Source organism: Hypanus sabinus, chromosome 30 (assembly GCF_030144855.1).
Source record: "Hypanus sabinus isolate sHypSab1 chromosome 30, sHypSab1.hap1, whole genome shotgun sequence".
Lineage (NCBI taxonomy): Eukaryota > Metazoa > Chordata > Chondrichthyes > Myliobatiformes > Dasyatidae > Hypanus > Hypanus sabinus.
Window position 1 is genome coordinate 22276662 of NC_082735.1, and position 26034 is coordinate 22302695.

The 26034-nt window shown below is 41.4% G+C and overlaps 1 long non-coding RNA gene across 3 annotated transcripts; it reads left to right on the top strand.

The window, feature by feature from the left end:
* Positions 1–7830: 7830 nt before the first annotated feature.
* On the top strand, positions 7831–21722 carry LOC132383351 (uncharacterized). 3 transcript variants are annotated; one of them, XR_009508637.1, is made up of 6 exons: positions 9356–9489; positions 9912–9947; positions 12448–13078; positions 14671–14784; positions 18436–18601; positions 19768–21722. It is a non-coding gene; the product is annotated as an uncharacterized LOC132383351 (long non-coding RNA). The 3 variants fall into 3 exon arrangements; XR_009508636.1 differs by lacking the exon at positions 9356–9489 and adding an exon at positions 7831–7927 and having other exon boundaries at positions 12448–14784; XR_009508635.1 differs by having other exon boundaries at positions 12448–14784.
* Positions 21723–26034: the final 4312 nt, after the last annotated feature.

Below are 26034 nucleotides of genomic sequence, written 5' to 3' on the forward strand. Positions count from 1 at the left end.
ATCAATGAAAGCAGATTAAATGATCAAAACTGTTTATCCTATTAAATTCTCCTCTCTAGATGTACTGCAGTTTCGAAACTGCTATTTCTTGAACTTGATTAGTTTTATAGGGTTGGTTTAGAATAATGACTGTGCAAAATATCACTTTAAATTCTCATCAAAAATCTTTCCCTATTAAATTTAATAGCTACTATCTTATTTGGTTCCTTAAGGTTGTTATAGCTGGGGGTAGTAATGGGGACAAGCTCCCGCTACCTATTAAATGCCCTCAATAGCATGCACCTCAAATAGCCTCTGACAACCAGGTCCATCTCCTGGGCTTCACGTGTGGCTTAGTTCCTAAGCCCAGCAGAATCCTTTCTACTGACAGGAGAAGGGGCAAAGGCAGGTTACTGCCTTAAAACCAGCTGCTTTGGGCAGATGGGGCTTGTCAGCCATGGTTGGTGGCTCATCCAGGAGAATGAAAACTCTGATCTCAAACCCCTGCTGCCGTGCAGCTACATCTACTCACGGGTAACCCCTGAGGGAAAAATCCAGAGTTGGAGACCCTAAGGCAGTCCCACTCGGAGTTCAACGCTGACTGGCAACTCGTGCGATGCCGCTGGTGCTGAACTGTATCCGTCATTGCCGTACTTTTGGTTTCATCAGATGCACGAAGAGGGGGAGCTTGCCGCATGGGTAATCGCTTGCTCTCCATATTTTACTGCCCAGGTTTGCGTATCTAGACAGCTCAGATACAAAATGCATGGTCAACACTGACCTATGGAGGCCTATCTTACACTTAAAACCTTTAGCTTTACACTCCACACTATTTACTGTATAAACGAATTAAATCCCATGTCTACATTATTACATTAGAACACAGAACAGCACAGCCCTGGAACAACACCTTCAATCCACAATGTTGTGCTGAACCTTTTAAATTAGTAATCAAATAGCCAACACTTCTAATCTCTCCTCCCTACATAGTGTCAATATCCTTCGATTTTCCTCACATTCATTTACCTATCTAAACATTTCTTAAAAGTCTCTGTTTCAGCCTCTACCACTGCCCCATGCACCCACCACTCCCTGTGTAAAATATTTGCCATACACATCTCCTTTGAAATTGCCCCCTCTCACCTTAAATGCATGCCCTCGGGTTTTAGACATTTTAGTCCTGGGGGAAAGATATTGTCTATCTAACCTATCTATGCCTCTCATAATCATATAAACCTCTGTCAAATCTTTCTTCAGCCTCCACCACTCCAGAGAAAACAACCCAAGCTTGTCCATCCTCTCTTTATAGCACATGTCCTTTAATCCAGGCAGCATCCACTTCTGTACCCTCTCCAAAGTCTCAATGTTCTTCCTATAATGGGGCGACCAGAACTGTATGCATTCTCAAGAAGTGCCCTAACCAGAGTTTGATAAAGCTGTAACCCAACTTTCTGACTTTTGAACCCAATGCCTTGACTAACAAAGGAGTTCATAGAGCCATAGAGTTGTAGAAAAGTACTGCACAGAAATAGGCCATTCAGCCCATCTAGTACATGTTGAAACCATTCAAGCTGCACTGAGACTATAGCCCTCCATACATCTACTATCCATGTTCCTATCCAAACTTCTCTTTAACGTTCGCATGCACCTCTTGCACTGGTAGCTTATTCCACACTCTTGCCACCCTCTGAGTGAAGAAGTTCCTTCATTTTTCTTTATAGAGACCAGCAAATCATTTTGAATCTTCCCTATCCCAATGAAAGGAGACTTAATTTGTTCAGCCTTTCCAGAAAGTTGAATTAACTCATTTCTGGTATCATGTTTGTAAATCTCCTTTCCACATTCTGACTTCAATCAAATATTCATGTTTAATAGGACCCACTTTTTATCTTAATGTGCAATTGTCTTTTTTTTACTAAACCTCGTGTTAACTGAAAACACCTTTTCATTCAGCCTTTACTGGAAATCTAAAATTTAATATTTGATACTATCAATAAGATTCCAAAATACTGCTTATGTTGTTCAAAAGCTTTTGATATACGTAACTACAAAACAAAGCAATAAACAGGTAAATCCAGGACAAACACTTAATTACAGTATAAAGAAAACAAATCTAAATTAGAAAAATCAGGTAAATAAGAAGATACTTAGGCCTGAGATAAGTTTTTGCAATACTGTAAAGTATACTTTACTATTGACAAGTTTAGCACATTGCAGATCTCTGTTAGACATCCAATTCATTAGCCGTCTAGAATCCTTAGCCAGTTAAAAAAATTGATGTAAACCAAGTGGCATAAAACAGGAAATGTGTACTCTAATTAAAGGAATAACACTTAAAGAAACAATAATGATGAAAGGAAGCAAATGATCTCCTAACTAGCTTCTGAATCTTTATGTGGGTATAAGTTAGAAACGAACCTAGCAAAAATCAGCATCTGGAACTTCATCAGAAATCTTTTGATGAGTTTAAGAAGTGATTAATCATAGACAGATATGAAAAGGTCTCTATATGCTGGAAATCCAAATACCAGGGGGACTCAGCAGGTCAGGCAGCATCTATAGAAATGAATAAACAGTCGACGTTTCAGGCTGAGAAACTTCTTCACAATAATAATAGATAATGGTTTACAGTGCCCCAGCTGTTACCAGACATTGAGTTGAACCAGCATGCTTTGTTTCACTTTTTCTTATGTCTAACTTTGAACTTCGTTGTAAATTGTATTCTGTGGAGGTTGTCACTTTTTTCTTTTATAAAACTGAAACACTTATTCTGTCACGATATTACCCTGGGCAGCAAGTTATTATTAAGTGTCACCATTCGTAACAATGAATGGCATTGTTATTTGGACCGTTCTGATGGATTGATGAGGTATGACGATGAGAAGATATTACACACCAGGTGGCCAACAATATTTGCTGTATGGTACCATAAAATGGAAGAATATATTTGGATTTGGTTGCATGTGGCTTTGTCTTAAATTATTGCTGCCAAGCATGGAAGAACCACCAACTTATTTTAAGTTTTACAATTACAAAAAAAAGTTAACTGGCCAATCTACTTTAATTCAAAGAACATCCAATATTTAGAAACATTCATGTATGTCCTGAGAGATGCATTCGGGACATCTTGTGAAGGTATTTTAATCAAATCCATTCTGCCCTGACTTGTAATGATAGTTTAGTGGTTGTCTTCCAATCAGTTTAGAGTTATAAAAAAGTACAGCACAGAAATCTAGACCATGCTGAACCATTTAAACAGTCTGTTTCCATTGACCTGCACCGGGACCATATCCCGCATACCCCTACCATTCATGTACTAATCCAAACTTCTCTCAAATATTGACATTGACCTTGCATGCACCGTTTGCACTGGTAGCTCATTCCACACTCCCATGACCCTCTGAATGAAGAAGTTTCCCCTCATGTTCTCCTTAAACTTTTCACCGTCCACCCTTAACCCATGACCTCTGGTAGTAGTCCCACTCAACCTCAGTGGAAAAAAAGCTTGTTTACATTTACCTTGTCTATACCCCTCATAAATTTGTATACTTGTATCAAATCTCCTCTTTATCGTCTATGTTCCAAGGAATACAGTCCTAGCCTATTCAATCTTTCCTTATAATTCAGGTCCTTTAGACCCGACAACAATTGTCTGGCTTATTTCTGGCTGAGTTTAGTGGTTTATTTTAAGGATAGACTCCAATAATCAATTCACCTACATATTATGATATGTAATGTTGGCGCGTGGCCTAGTGGATAAGGCATCGGACTAGTAACCTGAAGGTCACTGGTTCGAGCCTCAGCTGAGGCAGCATGTTTGTGTCCATGAGCAAGGCAGTTAACCACACATTGCTCTGTGATGACACCGGTGCTAAGCTGCTTGGGTCCTAGTGCCCTTCCCTTGGACAACATCGGTGGCATGGAGAGGGGAAGGCTTGCAGCCTGGGCAACTGCCAGTCTCCCATACAACCCTGCCCGGGCCTGTGCCCTGGAAAAACCTTCCAAGGCGCAGATCCATGGTCTCACGAGACTAACAGATGCCTATTGCCTATTATGATATAGGAAGATAAGTTTCTGCTCATCAAGTACATGAGGATTCCTAACAGAGCCATCGCATCACTCCAATCTCCCCTACCTCCTCTTATTTTTCCTGTAACCCTGCAGCTTATTCTCTCTCACATGTCCATTAATACCCCTTACAATTCTTTTTGCTACTGACTTACATAAGGGACAATTTTCATTTGCCAGTTCACTCATTGGCCATCTTTAATCTTTAATTGAATATATAATGACAGAAATGTAGGGGTATTATACTTAACCAACTGATAAATATATTCTAAGAAAATGACTGGTGTTTGGTCAGTTATAGTTGATGAACGTTTAGGGTATTTAGTGGTATGAAACACAATAGATCAGGTTATTGGAATGGCATGACAAGGTACTCCCTGATCATGATGACTGAGGTGATTTGGTGATGCTGGTTGTAATGAGATAATCGGAGCAACTGCAGGAAATCTGTGAATTTGTTGCTGAGTTTGATTTGGTGCATTTTGCTGGGACACATTCAAATTGGAGCTTTTGATACTTAATGAAGTGTGTTATGACATGTTTTTATGTGCAAGTATTATGTGGATATGAGCAGGACATGATGTTTTCTGAACCTTGTGCTCTCAAAGTAAGGGATTCACTGATGAATTATGAAGCACTTTCTTGAGGGACTGGCCGATTTGCAAGTAATAGCAGTAGCAAGCAGTTGTGTTGATGTTCATGCAGATAAATTTGCCAAGAACCTCATTTTGATTTTGAAGTCTGATGTGAATCTCAATTGTCATTGTCAGCTATTTGACAAATTGTGAAATTTTTAGGCTTTCAAAGTGACTTGCTTGTTACTATTAAGAGAAAAAAGTACACAATCATCTTTTAGATAGTGTTTGAAAGTTTACCAGATGCAGAGTGTCCTCAAAATGAAAACTACTACATCACAAAGCAGCTGAAGATCCCTAATTATTTATTTCCTATTAGCATTTCAGTTCAGTGTAGTTGCAGAAAAGAAAGATCAGAGGATAAAAGAAAATTTCAGTCAAACTTTCATACAATGCATTACACCTTGACTGCGCCACAGCCTCCCTGGGTAGAAAGTTTCAAAGATTCTAAAGAATTTCAAAACCTCAAAAGTTGTGGTTTAAGAAATACTTTTCTATCGCTGTTCTGAATTGACTGTTCCTTTGAGATGTAACCCCTGGTTCTACAAACCCCACAAAGTGGAAACGTTGTATCTGTGTCTACCCTGCCAAGGTTTTCAAGAATTTCAAACCAAATCATCCCTTGTCAGCAAACTCAAGCTATTGCTTAAGCTAGTTATTGGATATGTTCTGCCAATACAGCCCTGCTCTGCATTCCAGGTCAGATGTATGTGAGTTGCTATCTAGGATTCTCATCCACATGAAGCCAAGGATTGTCATGTCCAATTTTAGTCTCCTTACATGAAAAAGTACTGGGGTGGAGATGCGTCTCAACCAAAGGAGGTGTAAGGTGCTCTTTCCCTCTGCTAGCCTGCAGATCACCATTGGGCAAGGTGCTGCACCTGCTAAGCACACCTCCCACCCCTCCACCATCAATTCAGGGTCATACGAAGCCATGAGAGTAGATCGTGAATGGTATTATGAGCAGCTGGTGCATATCACAATTCCTGGTTACGTAGCCACAGATGCTAGGCAGGAAATCTTTAAACGGCATTGATAATGGCTTGGGTCACCCATCTTGTAAAGACACTGCCCAGAAGGAGGCAACGGCAAACCACTTCTGTAGAAAAAAAATTGTCAGGAACAATAATGATGGTCATGAGACCATCATCGCCTACACCACGCAACACAATGCATAAAGATGATGAAAAGGGACATATTTGCTGAAGAAATAACATACAGCAAATATTCACAGAATGACTTCTGAGGAGGCAGGTGTTTCATGTGATGAGAGATTTATGAGGTTAGGCTTTTATTCTTTAGAAGTTCAGAGGACCCAGCAAAGTTAATATGGAGAGAATGAGTCTAGGAAGTTGGAGACGAGGAGGTTTCATGGGTGGTGTCTCAGAACAAGGGAAAGGGCATTTAGTTCAGAAATGAGGAGAGGCTGATTCACATATAATAGGCAGGTACAGCACAGGAACTGCTCATTCATCCAAGATGTTGTGTTGAATTAATTAAATTAATAATCATATGACAACTAAGCTGGTGGTGTAGTGGCATCAGCACCAGACTTGAAGGCAGATGGTCCTGAGTTCAAACCCAGCCAGGTCCCAACCTGGGCAACAGCAGTATCTGCGCAGAAGAAAGGCCTGGCAATCTACTTCCATACCTCACCATGAAAACCCTATGGTCCATGAAGAGTCAGACTTGACTTAATGACAACTAAACAAATCCACTCTGCTTCACAACACCCATATCGTTCCATTTCCCGCACATGTTTGTTTATCTAGGAGTCTCTTGGACAACACTCTTGTATTTGCCTCCATCCCTAGCAGTACTCTCCAGGCCCCTCACACTCCATTAAAAAAATCTTGCCTGGCACCTCTCCTTTGAACTTTCCCCTCTTATGACCTCTGGTATTGGACATTTCAACTCTGGGGAAAGCATATTGCCAGTCTACTCTATCCATGCCTCTCATAACTTACAAATTTCTATCAGATCTCCCCTCAGCACCTGCAACTCCAGAGAAAGTAACCCAATCAGTCCAACCTCTCATTATAGCATGTGCTCTCCAATTTAGGCAGCATCCTGTTAAGACCCTTCTACACCCTCTCCAAAGTTTCCACATCCTTCCTACAATGTGGCAAGCACAACTCAGAGGGTGGACTTTTTGTAGAGTTGAGAAGGTTGATTCAAATCTGAAATGAGTAGAGTTTTCACAGTAGTGGATCCTATTGAATGATGGAGCAGACATGTAAGGTCAAATGGACTACTCTTGCCTTGTTTCTTATGTAATTAACATTCTAATGTGTCGGGGACTAATTTATCTTTAAAGCTGGCTCTAATAAATTCATCAATCTATCTACCAAAAACGACTTGAACATCACACAGAAAGTGCTGGAGGAAGTCAGTGGATCAGACATTATTTATGGGGGGGGGGGGAAGGAGGGGGGGGGATGATCAGTCGATGTTTTGACAAACTTTCAGACTCCCAGCGTCTGCAGAATCTGCTGTGCATCCAAAAGGGCTTGTAGTTTTTCTGTTTGTATTTCGATTAGAAGATGTCCAACTAAAGGGCAATGGTCTCTTGTTCGATTCAGTTCCTAGAGAACCTGACATACTTCCAACTCTTCGCGTTCGTATACTAAGTTTTCGTCTTTATCTACAAGATAGTGTTTCTCTAAAGCAGAAGTCACCTTTTCACATCACGCACCGTCAAACGGACTTGTTTTAGATTTGGAATAGATTCCCTTATCTTCAAAAATAATCACTAAACCAATCACGTTACCACGCAGAAATTTGGCTTTCTCTGTGTATTCTTCTGCACTAGATCACCAGTGTGGCGATTACAGAATTGTACCAATTGAGATCGATCGCTTCCTGCTTGGATTTCTGGCTGAGCCCGCTTTTCATTCGGGTAAAAAAAGTGTTGCAGATTTTGTGTTTAAAGTAGACACTAGATGGCAACAAATATCTCTGGTTAGGCTACAGTGTATTAGGACTCAGTCCTTCCTTCATCTGATATGGTCCCGCCTGCTCTCACAAGAGTCAGCTGGAGTTACACCTGCGACAGCAGGGCGCGGTTGTCAATGACAGGTGATGTTTCCCATAATTCCCCGCCTGACAGAATCTGCCCTGAGTTTTGAACCAAGCCACTCGGGATTGTGGGCGATCTGTTTGGCACATGCGCAGGTTGGATATTCCGGCTGTACGAATGGTTCCCTCGTACCGGCTTAATCATCCAGTCCCATGGGAAGTCTAGGGTCAGTGATAGAATGGAGTCAGACTGCATGCCAGTAAACTCTCAGTAGTAGTTATAAAGAGGTTGGGCACAGAGTAACTGCACTTCAGTTCTATTGAAAGTCTCTGACATGGGATGTTAGGTGCTGTTCGCTCCCCACTGAAGCTGCCTGGCTCATTGAGTGTTTCCAGCCTTTTTTTGCTTCAGATTTTCAATATTTGCAGTAATCTGCGTTCACATTTGTAATTTAAATTGACTTTAAGTGAAGAAGATTACTTGCCATTTAAGAGGAAATGGGATATGAGGGGTAATGGGTGAGAAGTCAGATTGAGTGTATTGTGTGCAAAGGTGGAAATTTCTTATATGTTAATGGAGAAGTTGCCTTTGATGTTCATTCACCAACCAATGCAGTGGTGTTAAATCTCATCAACATGCAGAAAGCATTGACATTTGTTAAATAATGTGTAGAAACATTTATGGAGTAGCTAATAATTTGCTGCTGCAATTTGAATAACGTTTCTTCATGTGTATGGTAATTTCTTTCAGCTTCCTTTCTCATTTTCCCCATTTCTTTTTAGCCCTGGCTCAGTTGCCTTTATGGCCTGTTTCAGTCGTGACTACATTTCCAAAAAGCATATTAATGGCAGTAAGGACATCCCAAGGTTGCGAAAGGTGCTATAGGAATGCAAAATGTTTTTAAAAAAAATATCTGTGTGGGCCAAGGAGCTGTTTAGAGCCGCTTTGAATATTTTTTGAGGAATGCATGCAGCGTTCTGGAAGAAATCAGCAGGCCAGGCAGCATCTATAAAAAGGAATAAGCAGTCAAGAGGAAGGGGGAAGAAGCCAGAATAGGATGGTAAGGAATACAAGGTAGCAGGTGATAGGAGTGTCATTTCATCTCCAGTCCCGACGAAGGGTCTAGGTCTGAAACAACAACTGTTCATTCCTGTCTATAGATGCTGCCTGACCTCCTAAATTCCTACAATCCTACAACACTCTGTTCCTCAAGATTACCAGCATCTGCAGAATCTCTGATGTTTCTGAATACATCTTTGTACAACGGCAGTTTCTAGAACATGCCTCCAATTAATTTGTGTTATTTGGACAGAAGAGGCGCGATGTTGTGTTAGTTGCAGATGTCAGAATTTGAAGCAGGGATGGGCAACTCAGTCCAAAAATTCTCAACTTGCCAGGAGAAAATAATTTGCCTTACCTCTGCCTTCAACGGGTGACTTTTCATAGAGTAATCCGTAATTCTAGAACCTTGCACAAGAGGAAACAAATTCTCTATATGACCCTTGTCAAGACTATATGTTCCAATTAAACCTTTTCTTCCTCTTTTACATCCTTCCTCAAGTATTGAAACTAACACACCCATATTATGTGCTGATGAAACGATCTATAAAATTTACTGCAGAATCTGCTATCAGCCATTAACCTACACACATTGATCAACAAAATTGTCTAAAGGTTTTTTATTTAAAGGATGCACATATTTCAGAGTCCCTTGAAGTGCTTTAAAGGTAACAGAGTGCTGCAATGTACCGAAATGCAGAAGCCAATATATGCACAACAAGGCCCCATGTAAGTAACTAGATTAGCTATATTAATGGTTCTGCTTGTGGCTAAATTCTGGTCAAGAATTCAACCTCCACTCGAGGGGTGAAGATGAGTGTGTGGGGGTGTGTTATGAGACCTAAGGGGCTGAGTGTGTCTATGCCACTAGCAGACACTCACCACCCCTTCCCACCTCAGGTACAAGCAGTGTGTGTGTGTGTGGGATACTTAGCTCTTCTTTGTTCTTTTCTCCTTGTTTTTTTTTCTTCTTCTTTCATAGTCCACCTGCTACGAATCATTTTTGTGATCTCTTTTTTCTGGACAACAAAATAAAGAGAATATGAGGTTAATATAATCTCCATGGTGATGGAATAGAGTCTGTAATGTGAATAGGCAACTTTCAGTACTGTAGTCCATACTAAGTAAGGCATTTTTCTGTTAATCTCTAGATGAAGCTGGAATCTACAGACACATGGAGACATACTGTAAGTACTCTTCTAAACCTCCTGTTGTGGTATGTAATTGAGTCATGAAGTTCCTTGTTTAATACTTTCAGCATTGAGGTAGTGTACATAAGCCAGGGCAGCTCTGTAAGTGACCTCATCTGTCCGAGTCAAGAAGGAGAGGTGTCAATCAAGCACCTCTTTACAACCCTATCTTTGCCATTCTTGCATTTGTCAGTTTCTTGTAAAGGTCAGGGTCACCCAATCTGAATGTCACAAACCCGGACTTCAGTAAGGAGTAGATCTCTCAGTTCATCCTTGTTTTCTAGTTAGTGAACATCTGGATTGACCTCTACAGTAGGGTTCCCAACCTGGGGTCCGTGGACCCCTTGCTTCATGATTTTAGTCCATGGCATAACCTGTGACAACTTATGCACACTCATTTATGTTGACTGCTGAGTCTTTGAATATGGACTGGTCTACGGACTCAAAGTAGTTGTGCAGAAGCTTATCTGTTTCCCCAGGCCAGTACTATGTGATCTCATGTACTGGATTCTCAAGTCTCGGTTTTTGTTTGTACACAGGGAGAAGGACCATAGCCTTGAATTATCATTTGGTATGTTCTCATTGGTCTTCAAATTCTACAGATACACCATAGAGAGTCTCCTATCCTATCATGGCTTGCTAAGGCAATTGCATTACCTAAAACAATGAGTAATTACGGGGAGCTGTGGACACAGGTCAGTCCATTCATGAAAACCAGGCCTCCTGCCCAGAGCTTCTGTCCACACATGGCCTCTTCTCTGTCTTCATATCTAGCTGCCACAGAGAAGCAACCAACATAATCAAAGACCCCTCCCACCCTGGGCAGTCTCTCCTCCCCCACCTCTCCTCGTTGGACAGAAGATAATAACAGATGGAAAATGCGTATCACCAGGCACAAGGGCCATGTGACCATTGAATAAACCCTGTACGATGAGACAGCCGCTCGACTTCACATCCGCCTCTTCATTGTCCTTCATCTACACTATGTACTCTGCACTTTCTCTGTAACTGTAACTCCATCTTCTGCATTCTGTTACTGCTTTCTGTATGTGCTACCTCAGTGTACTTGTGAAATTACCTATAGGGATGCAAACAAACAAAGTTATTCACTGTGCTTTGGTACATTTTATGATAATAACAAACCATTTTCCAGTATCAGTGCATCAGGGTAAGATTTTATGTCCAACTAGGTCCTTCTGGACCTTCGAGTCACACTGCCCCAGAACCCTGATTAACCCCAACCTAATCACAGGACAATTTACAATGACCAATTAACGTACCCGGTACGTCTTTCAATCGCTGAAGGTAACCAGAGCGCTCAGGGAATACCCACGACATTCCACGCATTCCTTACAGAACGGCGCCAGAATTGGACTGTGAAATCCAGGGCAGCCTAAGCTGTAATAACGTTGCGCAATGCTGCCATGACACCCTGTTGACTTATCAGATATTATCAATAAATGTGCTGACGTGGCCAGGGTGATATGTACGAATGGGAAAGTACGTGGGAGGGGGTTGGAGAATGGTTCACGAACAAGAAACTATACCAGTATCATCAGGGGCAACTTTGAGGAGATGGGAAAAAGGGTAATTGTTCTGAGTTGATTTCTTATTCACTGGAAGTGAAGAGTGCGGGCTGGCGATCTGCTTTCTGCATTCTACCTGGGTTGCATGTGCACAATGGCACATCAGTAATGACTGCACCTTCCACCAGTGGGTAAGAATGAGACTGATTATTCGAGGCATTCAAACCTCTTGATTCAAGCTGGCTGTCAGCTGAGGGATTTTCCATTCAAGGCAAAACCTTTTCCTGAGATAAAGATAATTGATTTCCTATGTACACCAGAAGACCAATTATAAGATCTATTACCAGAGGTCTTTTCAATGAATGTAGCTGGGTAGATAACTTGCAGAATGAAAGGAGAAAATTGGGATAGAGTTTGAGTATAACTTGGACCTGATGATTGCTGAAAGTCTGAAAAGTTTTTTCTTTCTAAGTGACTGCAGATTGAGTGCCAAGTTTGTTTAGATGTGATGAGAGGGATCAACATATCTCTCGTCTGCAGTGATACAGGTTTCGGAATTCGGAGCCATCCTGTTAATATCAGTGAGTAAGTAGTGGTTAGCACGATGCTCTACAGTACCAGCGACCTGGGTTCAATTCCTGCCACTGCCTGTAAGGAGTTTGTACATTTTTTCCATGACCATGTGGGTTTCCTCCCACAAACCAAAGACATATGGTTGATCAGTTAATTGGTCATTGTAAATTGTCCCGTGTTTAGGTTTGGATTAAATCGGGGGTTGCTGAGTGACTCATCTTGAAGGGACAGAAAGGCTGTATCTCAATAAATGAACTATGAAAACAAAAACAATGTTGACAAAACAGACTGCATCCAGACTTGACAAGAATGTTTCCATAATGAAGTCAGTAAGATAGCAGTAATCTGTCACACATGAAGTTGGTTCCAACCTTTAACAATTACTTATTTTTTTGTAGGGCAATGCACACAAAATGCTGGAGGAACTCAGCAGGCCAGGCAGCATCTATGGAAAAGAGTCGACGTTTTGGGCCGAGACCCTTCATCAGGACTCTTGTCTTATCTTGCCGGAGTAAAGGATAGGCAGACAATTGCAAAAATAAGCATAAATCTGCAAATGCTTACAGCAGCATTATAACTGTATCACATGAATGATCAGGAAAATGACACAAATCTTTAAATCACTTAAATCTGCAATATTCTCATATTTAATCAATATAGAGGAAAAACACAGACAGGATATGGTTTGTGGTCATATGATATTGCGATGTCTTTTTCCACAGATATTTATAATGACCTTGAATCTGTCAGTATAGCCTTTACTGTAGGCTGCAGACTGGAGTGGGAACCAACAACCTTCCAATTTTAAGATGCAGCCTCACTCACAGAGGGAATTGATACAAAGTCACCCCCTCTTCTCATATACAGCTACTGATAGAGATCTGTCTAGCAGGCATGATTTCAGTGCAGGGTCAGAGAACATTTGACCTCAGTTGATCTGGGATTCTCTCCTTGTTAACTAAACAGGTAAGGATTTGGCAGGAATACAAAGAGAAGCTATTGGCATTCTACTGGGTAAGCAGATTCAAGGTCAGTCTTTTAAATAAACAACTTTATAACATGAAAATACCCTGATCAGGGTAGCTATCAAATGTGGCATTTAAAACAACAAAGTAAACTGTGGATTATGTGTGGGCTGTGTGATAATCTATTAAGATAGGCACAAGGAATGTGATATATTAACCCGCCCTCATTAAAGTAAGATGACAATATGTTGACCTTTTACTGCCTGAAAATAATATTCATGCATCTTGCAGCCAGTGCTGTTTGAAAGGCCGCCATCCCCTGCTTTAGACACCAGTGCCCCTGACTACATCATGGCTTTAGTGCTGAGGTCTAAGCAATGCTGGCGTGAGGTAAATCTGATCCTCCAGCTCTGCACAATTCAGTATGTGGTGCCAACATCCTCATTGATAAAGTATTTGATGAGATGTGCCCACACTTGTTACGAATGGTATTTTTGTACCCAGCCATCTTCTTTTGTGTAAGGTTTGATGCCAAACAGTGGAGTTTTTTTCCACTTGATTGTTGTTTTTCTGTCAATGGCAGGTACTTTCAACTCACATCTGGAATTTCTGCTTTGTTTGGACCAAACCTATGATTGGATATGGAGATAAATGGTCTTGGTGGAACTGATCATTGATGCTCAGGCTATTGGTGGGTGAATGCCTCTTAGCAGCATTGCCTGAGAATCATAGAATCGTAGAGCACAGAAACAGGCTTTAAAGGCAATTGAGTCTCTGCCAACCATCTGCCACCCATTTACAACAGTCTCAGTTTGTAAAAGCTGAACTTCAGTACATGGTCAGCTCGGCCAGTGGTGATGCTACTCATCTTGATGGACGTTGATGTCTCGTGCCCGGAGTCCATTATTGACCTCACTAATTTCAGTTCTTCTGCTTTAGAAGTTCCCACCCTGGAGTCCATAGACCTCTTGCTTAATGGTATTGGTCCACGGCATAAAAAAGGTTGTGAATCCCTGTTCTATGTATTCAGGGAACACTGATTTATCAGCTGAGGGAAGACAGTTTGTGGTAGTCAATAACTGGCTTCTTTGCCCATGTGTGACCTGAAGTTTTGATATGGAGCTAATAGGGAAACTAAGGACTACTTCCTCTTCTATGTATGTCATTTGGTTGCTGCAAGTAACTGTTCCATTTCAAAATGGCCTTGGTCAATGCTGGGTGACCTGCCCAGTTTTACCATTTTTTCTGTTTTGATTGTGATGGTACTGCTGCATGATTGCTGGCCACTTCAGATGGCAGTTTAGGGTAAGCCTTTATGCTGTGGGTCCAGAGTTGCATGTTACTCAGCTCAGGACAGGGTGGCAGATATCTGCCCCTGAAGAGCATTACTGAACCATTTGGTCTCTGCCACAATCCAGTCATTTCCTGGTCTCCATTACTGGAAGTGGTCATTTTTTAAACCCAGTTTATAAACTGAATTTACGCTCCATAGCTCCCTTGGAGGGAATTGAACTTGTGCTTCTGGATTGCTATTTGGGTTGATAATCACGTATCTTAACCATTGCACCGTCTTCACACCAGTAACTTTTTAAGTAGTGCCCCATTCTATACATTATGGGTTCTGATTACTAAGATCATCTCCCTTTTACTTTGCAGGATTGCCTTTGAAGATGGCGGTGTTATGTCAGGCAGATGGCATAACAAAGACCCATGTACCCCCTTCTTTATGAAAGCACTGAAGATGTGTTAACCCTGTGGTCCATGTTTCTGGTAAAATTCTAATCATTTGCAATTTGGCTACATGCATCAAACAAAGCAACTTCTTTCAAATGACCTTTCAGTGAAAATCATTGCAGGTTCTCCCTCCAGTATAGGATTTGGTAATGTTTAAAATTATGTCAATATTTCAATGAAAAGCAACGTGAACTACAAGGGTTCGACAAGGTTTCAGTGGAGTGGAAAAGTCAAGTCAAGATGCTTTTATTGTCATTTCAACATACAATGATACAACGTTCCTCCAGGACCATGGTGCTACGTGAAACACCATAGAACTACACTATACTACCTGAAACAACACATAACTACACTAGACTATGTGAAACAACACAAAACTATATTAGACTTCAGACCTACACGGGACTACATAAAGTGCACAAAACTGTGCAAGACTGTACAATAATTAATAAACAAGATAATAGGCACAGTAAAGGGCAAATTGCAATATAATAATAAATAATGTAAATGTAAAAGCACCATCCTAGAAAGGTTGAAATGAGAGGGGCAAACAATTAGTTGTTTCTGTGAGTGCAATAATGAAACAAAATGTAGGAGTAGAGAATAGGATGTTGCACTTTATCTCCGAGACATGGGGAAGTTGCTTATTGGACTTGTACAACGTGTGTCAACACTGAAAGTTGATCTGAAGAAACAGACACTTTGAAACCTTGTCTTTGCAAATACAGAAGTTTGAGAAGGATTTTTACTCAGTCAGAGAGTGCCAGTGGTTGAATGGGTATGTGAATTTCAATGTTGAAATATGAAAATAAAAACTCCAGGCAAGTGGTAGATGAATTGGTGTGTTTGTAAGGTACTTTGCTGCAAGTATATCTGATTTACATTTATACAACCAAATGAAATAATATTCCTTTGGACCACCATGTACCCACAAACCATATCACACACAGCACATAAATCAAATTATTACCATAAATAATATAAATCAAAATGCAAATTATAATTAAATCGCAAAATTCACATCTTGAAAATTTCACCCTTAACTCTATCACGTTTGATAGCCCTTATATCTGGTCCCAAAGCATCCAGTGCATTCTTCACATCTTGCTCAATTAATGATATTCACAGTCCTTAATCAACTCAAGATTCATCAACACATCTATAAGCTGACCTACATAGCAATTTTTAAGCATTATTTTTCATTAGTGAAATGCCATTACACCCATTTCAAAGTCAATTTGCATGACTTGGAAAAGTTTACTTGTCATGAGTCAGTGAGTAGACATCAAAGGGAAGATTTGAAGAAGGCTGTATAAGGTAAGTTTAGCTGCTTTTGGCTGTCCAGACGAGAGACTGATTATTGGAAGGAAGATTTAAAAAGAATTGAGATAAGGTAGAGTGGCCTCTTCTACTGCCAAGTTAAGGCTAAACACAGATTAGAGGAACAATACCTCATTTCCATTTTGGCAGTCGAGATCCAGATGGTATTAACATTGATTTCTCTAACTTTCAATAAATACTCTCCTCTCCCCTGCCGAAAAGCTAATTTTCAAGGCAGTTATGCTCTGTGTATGCACACCAATGAGAATAAACTTGAACATTAATGGCGCAGACAGTATATAGTTGTTGAAAAAGGTAGGTTGAAAAGGTTGAAAAATATCAATGCACGATGAAAAGTGTGTTGAGATCATGTAGAGGTGATGGAACGGTAACTGCTTTAGTCATAACGTCAACAGAATTTTGATGCTCTGGAATGAAGACCTTCTGTGGTTGGATGCGGGAAATTTGAGGTGATTCACCATGGGCTTACCAGTACCCTTTGATTTACTCCAGTGTGTCTGCATGCTTGTACAGATCTTGGCAGTTAGCCAGGACGTAGATAGGAGGTGTTGGGGTGGGGGGACTTTTTTAAGTTGGCAAGTCTTTGAGAAGGATATAAGAGTATTTTACTTTTCTTCTGATCCCACTGTCTGTACTTTAATATCTACTTTCAATACCTGGCAAACCGACTTGCATTTTACAGGGAACAACAACATCATCATGTGCAGCTCTGATAGGGAAATTGCTTTGGATCTTAACAGAGTCACAGGGTTGTATGGCATGGAAACAGGCCAGCAAAGGTGCCAAGCTGAGCTAGTCCCATTTACCCGCAATTGGCCATATCTCCTGAAACCTTTGCTATCCATGTATTTGTCCAAAGATACAGGAGCCTCAGGATTTGCACCACCAGATTCAGGAACTCAACCATTAGGCTTTTGAACCAAAGAGAATAACTTCACTTGCCCCCATCACTGAACTGTTCCCATAGCCTATGGACTCATTTTCAAGGACTCTTCTTCTCCTGTTCTCAATATTTATTGCTTATTAATTTATAATTATTAGTTTTTTATCTTTGTATTTGCACAGATTGTTATCTTTTGCACACTGGTTGAACTCCCAAATTGGTGCAGTCTTTCATTGATTCTGTTATGGTTGATATTCTACAGATTTATTGAGAAAGCCTGCAAGACAATGTATCTCAGGGTTGTATATAGTGACACGTATGTACAAGGGGTGATTGATAAGTTTGTGGCCTAAGGTAGAAGGAGATGAGTTATTATCTTCAAGCTTTCTGCATAATCACTCAAAGAGTTGAACTGCACATGCATGTAACGAGATCTGTATAACTCATCTCCTTCTACCTTAGGCCATGAACTTATCAATCACCCATCTGTGGACGCTTTTTGAAGGTCCAAGATCCGTATGCTCCATGATCGCTGGACTAAGTATGTAAATGTAGGAGGGGACTATGTTGAAAGATAAGTGTGCTAGGTTTTCTAAAATTGACTCCTTGTACCTTAGGCCACGAACTTATCAATCACCCCTCATACTTTGATAACAAATCTTCATTGAACTTTGAATTTTAGACTGTAATTGCGTTGATTTCTACCACTTTCTATGGCAGCTTGTTCCATACAAACCACCTATCATGTGAAAAATTTGCTCCCAGGTCTTTAAACTTTTCCCATCTCTCCTTAAACTTGTGCCTTCTAGCTTCAGGTTTCCTTAGATTGGAAAAGAAGAGGGTAGAACCCAGAGTAAATGGGTTCGGGGGGGGGGGGGAGGGCAGATGGGGAGGAGCATTAGCTGGCAAGGAATAACTGAATCCAGAGGGACGGAGAAGGTCACGGGTGTGGGATGAGGAATTGGGAGTGATGTGAGAAGCTGGGAGATGATAGGTAGAAGAGGAAAAGGGCTGAAGAAGATGGCATTTGAGGACTGTTGGCCATAGAATAAAGAGGAGGTGGTAGGGAACTGGAGGAGGAAGGTGTGGGTGATGAGCAGATTGTGAGAGAAAACTAATGCCAGGAGGAGGATGAAGGGGTGAGTATTTACTGAAAGTTAGAGAAATAGATGTTATTGCCATCAGGTTGGAAACTATCTAGACAGAAATGAAGTGTTGTCCCTCCAATTTGCATCTAGCCTTAACTTGGCAGTAGAAGAAGCCACTCTGCTAGAGCTCAAATCTTTTAAATCTTTTCTTCCAACAATCATTTGCTAGGCCCGTCAGCCAAAAACAGCTAAGCTTATCTTCTACAACATTTTTCAAATCTTCCCTTGGATATCTGTTCACTAACTCGCCAGAGAGGAAGAAGCTGTTCTTAAAATATTGAGTGTGGGTTTTCAATCTCCTATACTTCCTTCTAGAATGCAGTAATGAGAAGACGGCATGTCTCACCTTGACCGTGACCTTGATAATGGACGACACCTTCATGAGGCACCACCATTTGAAGATGTTCTCAACGGTGGGGAGACTTGTTCCTCTGATGGATCTGGCATAGTCTCCAACCTTTTGATGCCTCTTGTTATCCTGGTAAGCAAGTGCATTGGTGCCTACTTACAGACAGTAATGCAACCAGTCAGAATGTTCTCCATGGACCATCTGTAGAAATTTTGTCAGAGTCTTTGGCAACATTCCAAATCTTCTCACCCTCCTAATGAAGTATAGCCACTGGCATGACTTTGTCATGATGCATCAATGTGTTGGGCACAGGATAGACCCTCTGAGATGTTGATGCTTAGGAACTTGAAGCCGATCACCCTTTCACTGTTGACCCCTTGACGAGGACTGGTTTGTGTTCCCTCAACTTCCCCTTGCTGAAGTCCATGACCAGTTTCTTGGGTTTGCTGACACTGAGTGCAGGATTGTTGTTGTGACACCACTCAACCAGCCGATTTCACTCCTATACACTTCCTTGTCACCACCTGAGATTCCGCCAACAGCAATGGTGTCACCAGCTCTTTAATGTAGTTTCCCACTTAAGCCCAGAGATAATGTGAAACCCCGTAAATTTGGTGTGGATTGCCAACTTTCCAGGTATTAGAGGAGGAACTCTGTGAGCCACATCCAGATAGAAACTGCTAATGTTTACACATGCATAATACAACCATGCCTATAGACATAGGACTCTGAAGCATCACTGAGACTTCACAAAGATTGCTTTAGCTTGAAGAAACCCTGTTGTTTATCTGCAGTCATCATCTTCACCTGCTCAGCTGAAATTATCATGATTCCAGGTGTTTTGAGACATCAACAAACTTCGAGTCCTGCAACCCCTCCCCCCACATGACCTCATTGGTCTCCAGCCTTAAGTGTTGTCTCTCTTGACCCTTGATCCGTGTCATGCCCAAAGCACCTCAGTTCCGTTTTCTTGATTCTTGAACTTGGAACTAGACTCGCAAGCATACCTTTGTATAAAATTGGAACCTGCGGACCTCCAATCAGTGATCCAATCCTGAACAGCCTTGGATATTCTCAACAGCCTCAATCACTAGCACAACATGGGCCCTATTACCTCAGGACCCAAACCTACAGGTGGCAGCTTTCAATTCATCTATTCTTTATTTTTTTTGGAATGCATGCCACTCTATCAGATACCATTTCCCCTTGTAACTATTATCCCACCTCAAAGTCAGTTATCTGTGTACTTTGGTCACTTTCAAAATCCATTACAACACCTGTATTTTTCTTTGGAACAGGTACCATCAAACACAGGCTATGCCCTGTGGTCCTATAATCCTGGACAAAGTTGGACAAGGTCGTCAGAGATATCACCCATCCATAGCAGTGCTTGGAGTGGTGTTGAACCTTCTCCTTGGATACTGGCCACCATTCCGGAAAAGGTGCTCCCACAATACTGTTTGTCAATGGCATCTGAGCAACCAGATCTTACCCTGGTCTATTCCTTTCTGGGCAATAGTAGGGCTACACACAGGATGTGGGGGTAGCCTCATCATGTAGGTGGGTTTTTGTCCCCACAAGGACAATGCAGCGTTCACTCCAACCCATAGGGGCTTGGACAAGTGCATCTATAAAAGGCAGACTGGGTGAAAATGACAACAAGCTGGTTTATCCATCTTGTAGCTTTGATCACTGCTTTCCTCAACCAGTGTGCTAGCTAGGTGTGTCATCTTAGATGGCATTACCACAATCTGGAATATCCACCACTTTGCACTTGGAATAAGAGCTAACAGATCAGCCCTAGCTTGACAGAGATGTTGGGAGCAGCAACAACTATACTTCTAAATAAGATGCCAACCTGATAAAGCTACTAAGTAGCATATGCAGCAATGAAATGCACCAAGCCTAGTGGCCTGACAGCCAATTTGATACAATGGAGAGCAATGGAATCAGAGCTCTGCTGTCCACCTTGCCTGGTTATGAAGTTAAATGGTTAACAGGAGTCTAAGCATGTCCCTCCCTCAGAGGTGGTGGGGCCAAGCATTTGAAGGCTGAAACATTTGCAACCATCTTCAGCTACAGATGCCAGGTGAATGATCTGACTTTGCCAACAATCTCACCTTTGCAGAAGTCTATCGTTAATTAGTCTAGTTCATTTCATGCAGTTTCAAAGAGATAAAGTAACAGTATGGTAAGAAACATCTTAGCTAAGTACTGAGGACTTGTACCATGTCTCTTGTTTGGTCAAAAGAAAACAGTCAATATGTTTATGCTGCTCCTGTGACTGCGACCAGGTTTAGAATTCCAAGTGGCTTTCTATCACGAGTGTAGAATATATCAATTAGCTGCATGCGCCTTCATGGTATAATTAATCAGCTTTATGTTTGACTTGACTGAGAATTCATAGCATTTAAATTTGCTTGTTGGCTACTTCCCAACTGCCAGTTCAATCATTAAAGCTTCATGCTTCAACTGCAGATGTTTTAGTGCAGGGGTTCCCAACCGGGGGTCCACAGACCCCACAGTTAATGGTAGGAGTTCATGGTATAAGGAAGGTTTGAAATCCCTGTTTTAGGGAGCCACTCTGAGTGGTTAAAGGTGACTTTAAGATGTTTAAGTGTACTTCTCCTGTATTAATCTGGAACTCCTTCTCTGGAGTAGCATTAATAAAGAAATATAATGTACCCAGCATTAACATTTGACCTCTATTTCTAACAGTGGCAAAAACTGCAATTAAAAAAGTGTTAAATATGCGTAGGCTTTTTACAAACCTTATTCATAAATACTCCCACTGCTAGTAGCAAAGATTTCGGTTCCATGCTCTAAGATGCAGTGTGTGGTTGCCTTCAATTTGCAAGAAGACTAGTTGTGGGTACAAGTGAAGGAAAAATTCTGAGACTTCAGAAGTGCCCAGTTCTCCATTCTCTGTCACTTGCTGGTCATGCCTGCATCCTAAGAATGAATTTAAAATAAACGCTGACAGTGAGGTGAGCTTTCTTTCGCTAAGAATTGATCATCTGTTTTTGAAGAGTAGGCATTCTTACATCAAGGCTAAACATGGATGAATTAAACTGTCAGCGTTTCCTGCAGACGTTGTCCAGGCTTCTCCTTATGTCTTCCTTTTGATAGGATTGCTAGGAAATGAAAAACTGTTCTGATTATATGGATAATGGTAAAATAATTGGATATACAGTAGTTACATTGCCTGCTAAATGAGCCAAGGTTTTGTCTGTATTAAATCCCAGATAGTTGTTTGGGGAAAATCAGAGTATGTAATTCCTTTACAAGTTCTAATATCATCCTAATACATATCAAGGAATCAATTTTTGATGTTAAAAATGCTAAGTATCTAAAAAGGTGAATAAAACATGAAATTAAATCAAATTCCAAATTAAGTTTCTTTTATATCAACATATGATACCTTGTAAAATATTTGACCCCTAACCCTTTGTTCAAATAAATGAGTATTTGATCAATTTTACTCAGAATTTTATTTGTGAATCACATACTTTTTTTTACAAAAAGTTCAAAAACTGAAATGTCAGCAGTTCAAAAGTATTCATTCCTCTTTGCCCGGTTCTTAGTTGAACCACCTTTTGCAGCTATTACAGTCGGTAGACTTCTTGGATAAGAATCTATCAGCCTTTCACATTGTGATGGAGCAAGATTTGCCCATTCCTCCTTGCAAAATTATTCAAGCTATGCAAGGTTAGTTGGGGGGGGGGGGGGTGGCAGTGGACAGCAATCTTGTGGTCTTACCAGAGATGTTTGATCACATTAGGGCCAGGACTCTGACTGGGTCAGGATTGATGGGAAGATGAGTGCAGCTGAATACAGAGAGGTCCTGGATAAAAACCTGCCAGACTCTGCCAGAAAGGTTAGACTAGGGAGAAAATTCATCTTACTGCAGGACAATGACCTAAAGCACACTACAAGTGCAACCATGGAGTGGCTTCAAATGAAGAAAATTGATGTCCCTGAGTGGCCAAATCAGTGTCCTAACATTAAGCCAATTGAACATCTCTGGCAAGATAGCAAGATTGCTGTCTTGCAATGCTCCCCAAATCACCTGGCACAGCTTGAGCAATTTTGCAAGGAGGAGTGGGCAAGTCTTGCTCCATGACATTGTATGAAGCTAATGGAACTTGTAAAAGCTGCAAGAAGAGGTGTTTCAATTCAGTACTGAGCAAACAGCTGAGATTTCAGCTTTTGAATTTTTAGTTTTTCATTCTTCACAATTTTCTCATTTTTTGGGCGCTATTATGGGAATAAAAGGAGCATGTGGTTCAGAAACAAAAATTCTGATTAAGTTGATCAAAATCTCTGGTTGTAATATATATGACCAAAGGGGTAGTAGCGGAATGCTTTTTCAAGGTATTGCACCTATTTGCAAAATCTTACATTACCAATATTATCGAGTAATACGGCACCGAAAACGGCCCTTTCACCACTATGTTCAGTCCCACTAATGAGTAGCTTTCTACACCAAACCCATTTATCACGCCATAGTGCAGACCTGCACCTTTACAATTCAAATGCTCATCCAAATACTTCTCAAGTAATGTAAGTATTGTCATCTTTGGTGGGCTTTCTTCTGTGGAACCCCTCTAAACCTCTTGCTGCTTACCTTATAAACATATGTCTTCTGGTTTTAGATTACTTTGCTGTGGGGAAAAGTTCCATATCTTCTGCTCAGTGTTGTCAAGTTACCCCAAAACTACCTTTATTGCAAAGAAAGCAAACCTAGACTATTCAGTCTTTCCTCACAAGAGAAGCATCCCTCCCAGATGGCATCCCAGTGAAACTCTGCAACCTTTCCAGTGCAGTCCCCTTCTTCCAGTAGAGTAGCAACCAGAACTGGAACACAGTACTTTAGCTGTGACCTTAGTGATGCTTTATAATGCTGTACAAGACCTCCCTGCTTCAGGACACTATGTCCTAGCTAACAAAGACAAGCATCACATAAGCCTTCTTCAACACCTAGTCTATCAATTCTGCCACCTTCAGGGATATGTGGACATGTACAACAAAATCCCTTTACAATAATCCTCAGTACACCTTTGGGCTCTCATTGTGTATGTTCTATCCTTAATATGCTCCTCAAAATGCTTTCTTCTTCTTCTTCTTCTTCTTCTTCTTCATGTGCCTTGTGCATTACACGCTTGGGCGATCATGGCTCTCCACATTGAACAATCTCACGAAGTGTCAACGATATCTTGCACATTTAGATCTGTTAGTTCTTTCACAGTGTCCATATACATTGTCTTCTTTGCCTTCCTCTTCCACATTTCCCAGGCATACGGCCTTGTAATGTCAGGCATTCTATTTCTCCCTTTCTGATGACATGGCCCAGGAAATTAAGTTTCCTCTCATTTAATGTTCCAAAATGCATTACCATATGTTTATCAGGATTAAATTCCATCTGCCATTGCTCTGTCCAATTTACCAGAAGGTCAATATCATACTGTAACCTAGGAATACTCTTTTAACTATGGATAGCGTCACCATTCCTTACTAATTTGTTCATTGGCAGAATGTGGCTGATCACTGGCAAGGCTTAAGTTTATTTTCTATTCCAATTTGCAGCTGAGAAAGTGTTGGTAAATCACTCTCTTCAACAGGTGCAGTTGGGGTGGTTCGGGTATTCTCATCGGCCTGCAAGGTCAGCAGCTGCAGGATTTTAACACAGCACCGACGAAGGAGTAAGATACCTTTTTCAAGTTGGGATGGCGCATGACTTTGAGGGATCGTAAAAGGTTGTGACGTTTCCATGTGCTTGTACACTGAAATCTGGGAGATTCAATCAAGGAGGCTCTTGTTGTTCAAATCCCATTGCCAGTGGAGCAGGTTGCAGCTGATTGTAAAAGGAGCGACTCCTGAATCTTGGCCTCCACAACTTTGTCAGAGTTTGGAGGCTTATGCGCCCCAATGATCCATAGAGCTATGTTGGCTGGAGTCAGGGCTTTATGCTTTGGCTCTTGGTAGGGTCACCCATGCCAAACAGGTCAAAGGGTAGAAACCAGACTAACTAAGTTCTCCAGGTTCAGGGGTTCAGCTTAGGGATAACAACCCTGACTGGTGAAACAAAATTGTTACAGAAACAGCAGAGATCCTTCTACATCTGAGTATGACAGCATTCCTGAGTCTCCGCCTGGGACTTGCATGATTGACAGTCGTGAGAACTGAGCAGAAGCTACTAGATCATGCAGGAAGCCCTGAACACCGCCAGAGATGGTGGACCTTCATCGCTGCCCTAAGTGCCAGTGGGGTAACAGCCAGTAACACCCACATCTTGGGGTGCTGAGCGAGAGGACAACTGGGTCTTGGATAATATCAATGTGTCTCATTTGTTGGAGTTGTCCAAGCAAGTGAAAGAATATTTCAAGTTGACTGTTGTGCTTTTTAGGTGTTAGACGTTGGGGAGTCACCTACTGCAGACTACTTAGCTTCTGACCAGCTCTCGTCACTAATACAGCTTGATCAGCTAAATTTTTGTCAGATGCTGACTTTGGGACGTTGCTGCAGGACTCAAGTAGGAAAGTCAATGAATGCTAAAGGGAGCAAACAACAAACAGGGACATTGCAGATGCTGGAAATCTGAAATAAAAACAGAAAATGTTCGGGTTGCTCAGCGTCAGTGGGCAGAAAAACTGAGTTGTTTCAGATTGAAGACCTCTGTGTCAGAACTGGGAATGAGACTGTGAAACGAGTTCAGCTGCAGAGAGGATGAGGTGGGATATCTCTGATAGGGTGAAATCAGGATGATCAATGCATATAAAGGAGAGGCTAGACAGTAAGGATGTAGGCAAAATGACATAGCTAAAAGAATGTAGAATGTAGCAGACCAGTGAGACATGTTGGTTTTTTTTCATTTATTTATTGAGATACAGCACAAAGTAAGCCCTTCTGGCCCTTCAAACTGTGCCGCCCAGCAACCTCCTGTTTAAGCCTAGCCTCACAGGACTATTTGCAATGACCAATTAATCTACGTGTGGCGCCAAGTGGTTAGGGTGTTCGACTAGCGACCTGAAGGTCGTGAGTTCGAGCCCAGCTGAGGCACACAATGCTCCAGTCTACCCAGCTGAAAATGGGTACCGGCAATAAAGTGCTGGGGGTCAACCTCCAGGTACTGGTGTCCTCTCTGGGGGTGGTGGGGGGGGGGGGGGGAGTCTCATAATCTCAGTCGCTTCATGCCACAGAAACCGGCATAAGTACCGGCCTGATGAGCCACAAAGGCTCAGGACAGGACTTTGAATTAATCTACCAACTGGTACATCTTTGGACTGTGGGAGGAAACCCATGCGTTCAGGGAGGAAAGCAACAAAAAAAGGATAAAAGAACCAATAAACTAATTGAACCAAGGTCACGACTGACTCATTGACTGACACAGACTCCTTCCTTTTGCCTGCTGCTTCACTTCTCCAAACCACCCCCACTCTGAGCTATCAGTCTGTAGTCTCCTGCTTTGTTACAATGGAATCCAACATAAGCTTAAGGAACAGCACCTTGTTTTCTTTTGGACTTAAAATTGAATGCTACAATTTCAGATAACTTCATTTCTCTCT